This window comes from Nycticebus coucang, chromosome 1, assembly GCF_027406575.1.
Source record: "Nycticebus coucang isolate mNycCou1 chromosome 1, mNycCou1.pri, whole genome shotgun sequence".
NCBI lineage: Eukaryota > Metazoa > Chordata > Mammalia > Primates > Lorisidae > Nycticebus > Nycticebus coucang.
Genome location: NC_069780.1, coordinates 28,668,922 through 28,679,568, shown reverse-complemented (window position 1 = coordinate 28,679,568; position 10,647 = coordinate 28,668,922). Strand labels below are relative to the sequence as shown.

The following is a 10,647-nucleotide window of genomic DNA, read 5'->3' as shown; positions in this document are numbered from 1 at the left end:
TTTTGATTAAACATTTAATGAGGTTCTTTGCATATATCTCTCTTATTTCCCAAGCCTCTTTGTGCCACCATGTCTATTCAACTCAGTGGCCCATCCCTAAAATAAACTATTAAAAGAAGCTCATTATCCATTTAAAGTTTTATAGCATGCACTATTTTACAGCATGCAGTCTTTTCAATGTTGGCCTTCTTAGTAATAGGATTTTGAAAATCTGTACTTATTAAACCATTGCTGAGAGCCTACTATGTGCTAGCCTCTATACCAGAGTATTAAAAAAGACAAACATGCATAAAAAATGCTAAAACCTTTTCTCAAAGAACTCACAGTAGTTCATCAAAGAAGTTATACTTTTTTTTTTTTTTCAAAATGGCATGGACATAGATTCACTCAATCAGTCAATCTATACTTATTCATTCAGTGGAAACAGTAAAACTAATCAGTGCCTGGTGTGATCCACTTGACTTTCATATTAGTTAATACACAGCATATGATTTAAATACATATACAAAAAGTAAAGTTTGTTGTATTTTATTATTATGGTGAAAATTATTAATGTGTATCTGGTATTAAATATTAAAAGCATACACCATAGCTTGATGGAAGAGAAAATTTTAAAATCTAAGATGTAAGAATAGAGAATAAAACTTAGCAAGGAGGAAGAAACTAACTTGTCTTAGGCTGAGGTTTGACAAAACATTGACATTTATATTCTGACTCAAAAAGGATAGATAGCTACATAGATAGATGATAGCTATGTCATGGCCTGTGAGATACTAGAGAAAAACTTCAGTCAGTAGAAGGTGTTAAGTGCACAAAAGTATAACAAAAATGTATAACAAAGGAATTGACATCTGCCAAATTTTGAAAGCTTTTATCACACAAACAATAGACAGTAAAAAGCTGCAAAAAGATTTATAGATTTGGTTGAATATTGTGAAATGACTCCGGTTGTCACTGCTAATTCAGAGGAGAGAATGGCTGGAAGTAAGAGACCAATTAAGACATTCTTCCAACATTTCACAGCCAAGAAGGTGAGTTCTAATGTTTTGGAGAAGCAGAAATGGGTTCAAGAAATATATTAAGTAGAAAGAAAAAAAAACTAAGAAGAATATGTTCCAGCTCCATCCATGTAAACATAAAAGAGGTAAAGTCTCCATCTTTTATAAGGCTGCATAATATTCCATGGTGTACATATACCACAATTTATTAATCCATTCGTGGAAGCTGGAACATATTCTTCTTAGTAAAGTATCTCAAGAATGGAAGAAAAAGTATCCAATGTACTCAGCTCTACTATAAAACCAATATATAATCACCACACTTCCATATGAAAGCTATAACCCAACTACAGCCCAAGATGAAGGGGGAAAAGGAGGTAAGGAGAGGGGGAAGGATGGGTGGAGGGAGGGTAATTGGTGGGACCATGTCTACGGTGCATTTTACAAGAGTACATGTTAAATCTATTAAGTGTAGAATATAAATGTCTTAACACAATAACTAAGAAAATGCGGTGAAGGCTATGTTAACCAGTTTGTTGTATTTCAAATTGTATATAAACCAGCGTGTTGTACTGAATAAATGCATTAATGTACACAGCTCTGATTTAATTTAAAAAAAGGGAAAAAACTGCTAACTAATCAAATAGAAAGAATAAATAAGAAACAAAAGTAAATAAGAAATAAATAAGTAACCAAAATGGCTAATAAAAAAAGATTGTATGAGCAAGGTGAGATTAAAAAAATAGAACTATTTGTGATGACTTCAAGGTAGATCTCAAAAGGATTTCCAAAAGGATATTGTAAATATAAATTGGAAATCAGAAGGTTAGATTGATGGTTATTTTGCTGTGATGATAGTAATATTTGCAGATGAAATTGAAGATATGATTGATAATAGAAGATAAAGCATTTTTCACTAACCTATGTTATATTCATTGTTCTAAGCCAAATTCACTTTTGATGAATCAAATCATTTTTATCTTATTCAAATAGTTCAGTATTGGAAGCTAGAGGAAATATAAGGAGAAGGCCAGAGCCTTAAATGTTTTCCACCTCAGTTTCCCTGTTTATAAAATATTTATAACAATTTGTTTTACTGAGTTATCAAATATTTTAAGAAAACATAAAATTATAAAAATATGAGCAAAATGTGTCCATAAGAGAATCATTTTAAATTTGAAATACAGATATATTGAACATAAAAAGATGAAAAAGGTACCATGAAAACAGCAAAAGCTAGAGTGGCTTTATTAATACTAGACAACAAATTCAGCAGAAAAAATTTACCATAACTCAATGAGGTATTACATGATAATAAAATGGTCAATTATTCATGAGGACATTATAATCCTACACATATGCAGAAACCGAAAGTAAAAAGAAAAATATAGTTAAATCTGTATGAAAGACAAAGATTTTGATACTCAACTCTCATCAATTAATAGAACAAAAAATATATATATTAGAAAGGACATAGAAGACTTAACAACATTATCAATTGCCTGCAGCTAATGACATTTACAGAACAATACTTCACCCCAAACTGCAGAACACACATTATTTTCAAATGGACATAGATTAACCAAATTAAATCATAAGCTGGGACGTGAAATAAGTATAAACAGGCCTAAAATAATAAAATAATTCAAAATGTTTTCTCTGAACATAGCAAAATTAAACTAAAATCCAGTAATAATATTATTAAAATTCAATAACATAAGATATCTCCCTCCTTACCCAAGTATTTTTAAATTAAACAACACATTTCTGAACAACCTAGAGGTCAAAGAAGGAATCATGAGGATTTGGTAATGTTAAAAACTGGATAATAATAAAGTATAATACCTCAAAATATGTAGGGTGTGTTTTTAAAAAATCATAAAGTTTTAAAATCAATGTATCCATCTTAAAAAATGAGAAAATAAAGAGTGAATCAGACCAAAACTAAGGAAAATAAAATATCCCTCTGCTGTGCCCCTGCTTACCACTACCCTGGCACTCAGGCCTGGGCTGTTTGCAAACAACCGCCATTTTGTGGAGTCAAGTACAGTGGGCTTACTTCTCCCTCAGGAGGTTTAGCATCCTTAATCTGAATATCTAAGATCTGAATCCAGCACCCATTCTATCCCCTTCAGCACCATCACCATCATCTCCAACTTCCAGTTAAAGTTAGCATGCCTCCTTGCCTCAAAAATGTCCCTTTGCAATGAGCAAGACATTGAAGTACCGTTAGGAATGGCCCATAACTGAAGGGCTCAACAACCAGGACACAGCAGAAGTGGAGTTGTGAGTTCCCTGTCAGAGGCCTCAGTCTCAGAAACCCATAAAGTACAATATGATGAGGAACAGAAGCCTCAAACCAACAGTCAGCACTGGCTTGTCAGCTATTGTGGTGAATTGCCTTGAAAGGGGAAGTGGGAGCTCTGGGAAGCCTTCATCTCATGGCAGCCTCACAAGTGGCCTGATCCAGTACTAGAAAGCAAAAGCTGTAACAATGCCTAGTGAAGTAGGCTTTGCATCTGAAGTAAAGACCATTGAGATAAAAGCCACCCAGAAGAGCAACACCACTGGTTGTCAAGTCATCCTGTTAGATGGCACTGAGTACAGCTGTGACCTGGAGAAATGTGTTAAGGGACAAGTGCTGTTTGACAGAGTGTGTGAACACCTGGATCTCCTGGAGAAGGACTATTTTGCAGTTAGATTTCAGAAAACTGCAGGGCGGAAGAACTGGTTACATCTGCCAAACAAATAGAGACAACTTTGAAATGGACCAATTTGAGACCACCATCAAATTCAAACTGCCAAACCACCAAGCAGCAAAAAGGCTATGGAAAGCGTGCATGGAGCATCACACTTTCTACAGGCTTGAGCAGGCACCGAAAGCCAAGTTTCTGACCTTTGCATCTAAATTCCACTACACTGGCCCCATCCAGGCACAGACTCACCAGTCAAGCACTCTCATAGACAGGCCAGCACCACACTTTGAGTGTAATTCTAATAAGTGGGTCTCCAGAAGTCTCAATGGAGCTCCAACTGGCATTGTGGACAAAAATCTTATTATAGGTCTTCCTGTCTCTGCTGGGGAGATTTCAGCAGATGGCCCTGGAGTCATCAGCACTGCCATGGTGCAAGATGGGGATGGTAGGACAGAAGTCAGAAGCCCAACTAAAGCCCTGCATTTGCAACTCACTGAAGGAAAGGTGCTGGATCAAGTAATCAGAGAGGCCAGAGAGGAGTACCCTGAAATGTTTATTACAAGAATAATGGTGCACAGCTCAATTGCTGCCATCGACCTGTACTCCACGTCCTCCTACCATCTTATTCCTCTGCTAATTTCCATGGAAGAGGAAATTGCCACACTCATCACTAATGATGGTTCTAGCATGTGCAAAGCTGGCTTTGCTGGAAATCACACCCCCAGGCTGAGTTTCCACCCATCCTTAGGCATCCCCAGCATCAGGGAATGATAGTGGGCATTGACCAGAAGGACTTGTACGTGGGTGATGAGGACCAGAGCAAGTGCGGCATCCTGACCTGGAAGTACTCATTGAGCATGGCACTACCACCAAGTCAGATGATTTGGAAAAGATCTAACACCCCATGTTCTATAATGAGCTGTTTGTGACTCCTTAGAAGCACCCATTGCTGCTGACTGAGGTCCCTCTGAACACTCAGGCCAAGAGGCAGCAGATGACCCAGATCATGTTTGAGATTTTTTAACACCACAGCCATGTATGTGGCCATCTAGGCTATGCTGTCGCTTTATACCTCTGGTCATACCACTGGCATTGCCACAGACCCTGGAGATGGGGTCACCCATGTGGTGCCCATCTATGAGGGATGCACCTTCCCCCAAGCCATCCTGCATCTGGACCTGGTTGGTCAGGACCTGACCAATCACCTCATGAAGAGCTTGTGGACCACAGCTATAGATTCACCACCATGGCTAAGTGGGAGCCTGTGCAGGGGAATCAAGGAGAAGCTGTGCTTTGCTGCACTGGACTTTGAGTAGGAGACAGCCGTTGCCATGTCCTCTTCCTCTTTGGAGAAGAGCTATGGGCTGCCTGATGGCCAGGTGATCACCATTGGCTATGAGTGATTTCAGTGTCCTGGGGCTCCCTTCCAGCCTACTTCCTGGGTATCCATGAGATGGCCTTCAACTCCATCATGGAATGTGACATGGACATCCTCAAGGACCTGTGTGCCAACATAGTGCTGTCTGGTGGCACCTCCATGTACCCAGGCATTGCTGACAGGATGTTGAAGGAGACCACCACCCTGGTACTGAGCACCACAAAATCAAGATCATTGTTCCCCTTGAGCACAAGTACTCAGTGTGGATTTGTGCCTCCATTCTGGCCTTACTATCCACCTTCCATCAGATGTGGATCAGCAAGCGTGAGTGCAATGTGTCTGGGCCATCCATCATCCACCACAGATGCTTCTAAATGAACTGGAAGCGGAAAGTCATTTTTACAACATTTAACCTGAACCTGAAGTATTTTGACCATTCTGAGTCATCTTATTATTATTATTATTATTATTTGATGAAGAATTATTTCTGTTTTAACTGGACATACTGGACTTCTTCAGTCAACCTTCACCACACTGTATTTTGGTAACAAACCAATGGCATGCAAAGAAGCCAAGTGTTCCTGTAAAAAGAAAGATCAAAACCATTAGCGTGTTATAATCAAAGTACAGAATTGTACTTACTGTTCCTGTAGTTTGCAGTTTTGAAAAGAAATAGTGTGTGTTGCATATATAAAGAAATGAACTGCAGTGAAGACACTGGTAAGGGATGAATGTCCTTGTCAATGATAATCCTCTTAATGCCACCCCACTACTCCAATGAATTTATGCTATGACTAGTAACGATGACCAGAAGCCTAAAGAATTAAAATGCCAACACCAAACCTTACCTTAAACTTTACCTTGTGGTCTATATAGTTCTCACCCATCTTAGTGGGCTGTTTTGTTTTATAACCACTTTTAAATATTTTTGGTTCTTTCTTTTTTAATTATGGGATTGCATTTTGTTTCCTGTTTACTTTATATATAACTAGCTGCTATTTATGGCTCATTTGTACTGGATCAAATGCCAGTACAAAGCCAGCCCACATTGCTGAGGTGCTGTTCATTTGAACAGGTGCTATTATGCAGAAATGAAACTGTGACTAATTTAGGTAATGACTTTCCTTCTTCCAGATTCTTTCTATTGAATTCTTATCATACATATTTATAGAGTCTTCCAATGGCAGTAAATATACTATGTCAGAAAATATTAATATGGGATTAAAAGCATTTCTTACACTTTGAAAATGTTCCAATGTTTTAAAATTTCACTGGGGATGTGTTTTAGATCAGACCCTTTTGACTTTCCAGTCCTGTGACTTTTTCCTTTTATTAGAGAGTCAGAATCTGCAGACTGGAACACTATGCAGTTCATTGACCATGCACTATGCTTAGAGCCCCTGTCATGCCATGGTGCCTGTGCTTCTCAGACACACCCTTTCCATAGCATTCCAGAATAGGAGAGAGAAGAAAAGAAAAACCACTTTCTCCCTTCAGTGAAAAGATTTGGGCAGCTTAAAACCTTAGTGCTTTCATTCTTACCATCTCCAAATTTCAGTACTTTGCATTATTTGAATACTTAGAGCACTTGCTTTGCATTAAGCCTCTTTGTGTGTAAGTAACCTTTTGCTATTGAGTAGGCATATCTTTTCCAAATAGTTTGATGCACCAGATGGGTTTGAAGACAGTGGTTACAGAGGTAGGGAGAGCTAGGGCGTTTTTTGGTTTTGGTTACAAAAGAGTTCAACCATTTAAAGCTGACACTCTGGAGACCTGATAGGGACTCATTAACTGTATTGAACACTTTTTTCCTTACACTTTATCCTGAGTACACTTATGATGCCACATTAGATTAATAGCACTTCAAGTTTCATTAAATGTTATTGTGTTTTTTGTAATACTGTTACAAAATAAAATTTGTTTAATCTCAAAGCTCAAAAAAAAAAGGAAAAAGAAAAAGAAATTAATGAATACAGAGAAGACAAAGTAGAGAAAATTAGTGAAGTTGAAAATTGTTTCTTTTTTGAATATATCCTACAAATAAAAGTGAGAAAACACTGGCAGGATTGATCAAGAAAAAAAAATACACAAATTACCAATAGTAGGAACGAAAGTAGGGCCATCCCCATGGGTCCCACAGATAATAATAGAAACAAATAATAAAGGAACATTAGGAATAACTTAATAAATTTGACAACCTAAATGATATAAACAAATTTATCAAAAAACACAACTTTTCAAGACTGATAAAGGAAGAAATAGAAAATGTAAACAGCTTTATATATCTACTAAAGAGATTAATTTTGTTATCAAAAATAAAATTCCCCCAAATTAAATTTTAGATCTTTATGATTTTAGTTGTGTTCTCTAGCAAACATTTAAGAATGAGATAAAACCAAACCTATGCAAACTCTTCTGGAAGACATTGAAGGAAGAAACACATCCAAACCTGTTATCCCTGTTTCTAATACTTGACAAAGATGCTAAATGTATACATTCTGGAGTCCATTGTCACTCATGAACGTAATGAGAAAAATCCTTAATAGTAGCAAATAGAACTCAGTAAAAACACTTTAATCAAACCTTGAACCCATAAGAATTCTCTCGCTATGACAGAGAACATTTACAAAAGATACCTAAAGCACCTTACACTCAATGGTAAAATAAAATGTTTTCCCCTAAAGATTGACAATGAAAGGAAGATGTCTGCTCTCAACATTTCTGTTCAACATTATACAGGAGGTCTCAACCAATGCAGTAAGGCAAGATAAAGAAATAGTAGCCATAAGTTAAAATAAAGACTTAAGTGCAGGGGAAACTGAGCCCTGATCTTTAAAATAAGACTCGCTTCCTGCTTGAGAGACCTGGAGAATCATGAGAATGGCATGTGAGTTGTGTGCATGCAGGAGGTCAGAAAATTGGCCTCCAAGAGAAAAATGTATGTGTGAGGTGTGGCAATGCCAGGCCTAATGGTTATGGTAAAGATTCTCTAGATTCCAAAGATCTCTTGATGCTAGAGGCAGAGGTCTTTGTTAAGGTCTGAGATTTTGCAAAAACAAATTGCACACATTCTGTCTGACACTTACCATGTTCCCCCTTTTTAGTGTTGATGTCTGATAAATAACTTTTAACTACTTTTTCCTGGTTTATGATAATAAAAATGGACCCAAGTTTAGCTCAGGAGGGCTCCTCCCAGAGTTTCTCAGTCCCCTGACACAGACTTTGTGTCAAGCCTCTTCATTCCTCGCACTAAGCCTCCTCATCTGGTGACCTCAAATCCCTTCATTTAAGACTCTCTTTATTAGAAGATACCATGATTATTCATGTAAATCTTCAAAAATCTACAAAAAAGTCTCATGGAACTCAGAAATAATTTTAACAAGATCACAGAATACAAAGTCAACATACAAAAATCAATTGTATTTTTAAAGTAGGAGTAGTAAAGGAAAAATTTTAAATATGTTTATGATGGTATAAAAATACAAAAAAACTTAGAATTAAATTTAACAAAATATGTTAAAGCATTACACCTGAAAAATTACAAAACATTGAGAGAAAAAAAATCAATGATCTATAAAGATATGGAGAGAAGAATCACGGCCATAGACTGAAAAACTATTATAAATATGAGTTCTCCATTTGACCTATAGATTCAACACAATCCCCACCAATATTCTAATATTCTTTTTAAAAAAAACATTCAACAATTGTTTTTAAATTAATGTGGAAATGCAAAGAATCTTGATTAACCAAAAGAATTTTTAAGAATAAGAACCAAGTTGGAAGAACTTTACTACCTGATTTCAAGAAATTATATAAGGCCACACTAATCACGCCAGCATGAAAAACAGTGGAACAGAAGAGAGTTGTGTTTCACATATGTGCCAACACAATTCAATCAGGTAATGTCAACACTACTCAAGAAAAAGAAAGGTTAAAAAAAAAAATTCAGATGGATTATAGACCTAAATGTAAAGCTGAAACTATTAAACTTCTTGGAAAAAAATACATATATATATATATATATATATATGAAATAAATTTCATATATATATATGAAATACTGCATCAGTTTAAAGTAGATTCATTCAAATTGCACAGCAAGCATTAACCATAATAAAAATGCACTATATTGAATTTAAAAACATATCTGAACAAAACTATTATAAAAAAAAAAAAAAGACCAAGTGATAGACTGGTAAAAAAAATATTTTCAGTATATATGTGTGTGTGTGTGTGTATATATATATATATATGACAAAGTATTGTATCTTGAATATATAAAAGACTCCTGCAAACCATTTTCTAAAAAACAATCCAATTTCTTAACTTGAGAAAAAACTTTGCTCCAGTTGTGTATCACTGAGTAATAAACCATCCCAAAAATAATGACTTAAAACAAAAATAATTAGTTATTTTTCTCACAAATCTGCAAGTTGGGCAAGGCTCAGGGAAGAGAGCATATATCTGCTTAGCATAGTAGCAGTAAAGACGACAGGATGGTGAAGGATAAGTCAATGCTTGGGTGTTGGAGTCACTGGAAGCCTTGCTCACTCACATGTCTGGAGGTGATCTCTGGATGGAGGATTTTACCTCATCAGTGGCTATTGTCTATAATGAGGACACTTGGGATGTTCATGTCACTGCTCGGTAGAGTAGTTGGGTTCTAAGAGTAAGAACACCGTGAGAAGCAGAAAGTGGAAATTGCAGGTTGTTGAAGTCTTGCTTTGAAATTGTGTGAATATTCATTCCACCACATTGTATTGGTGAAGCAATTACAGAGCCTAAATTCAATGGAAGGGCCTGTAGAACCTTTATCTAATGGAAGAAATATAAACGAGTCCGCGGGTCATGTCTTAAAACTGGCACAGTTCACCATCTGATCACAAATTATTTGCATTCCTTTCCATCTAAAATACACTTACCCTCTTCTAGAAACTCTCAAATATCTTATTCATTATACACTGGGCTTAATTTTGAAGTCCACAATCTTGTCATCTAAATTAGCAATTATTGCAGACAAGATGGATTTATTTTAACTTCTTACATATGGTTCCTTTCAATATGTAGATAAGTGAGCTAAAGAAAGAAGTTACATGCCCCTCACATATCCAACAGGTACCATTGAAAAAGGCATAGAATAACTGGTGTAGACACTTACATTCGGAAGGAAGACGGTGGGGAATGGGTCAAGCACATCAGTCACAAAACCATGTCACACTTTAGTGTTTATTACACAGCAACCAAAATCTATTCTGGTTACTAGTACTGTATAAAAAATAACTGCATAGATAAGTAGCTTAATGTGACAGCAATCATTTATTTTGTCCATGGATCTGCAAGCTGAGTCAATCTCAATGGGGACAACTTGTCTCTTCACTTGGTATCAGATAAGGCAGTCCAAATAAGGGTAGAGGATTCCCTTTCAGGACAAAGCATTCACATTGTGCAAGTTGGCATTGGATTGGCTGTTGGTTCCAATTAATATTTACATTGGTCCCTCCATGTAAAGTGGTACAGGTTTTCAAACTATGTGATGGCTGGCTTTCAAGAGAAACCTCCCCAGAAAACTGGA

At 36.3% G+C, this 10,647-nt stretch overlaps 1 pseudogene; it reads left to right on the top strand.

The window, feature by feature from the left end:
• The first annotated feature begins 4,749 nt into the window (after positions 1-4,749).
• Positions 4,750-5,446, top strand: LOC128590135 (actin, muscle-like; annotated as a pseudogene).
• Positions 5,447-10,647: the final 5,201 nt, after the last annotated feature.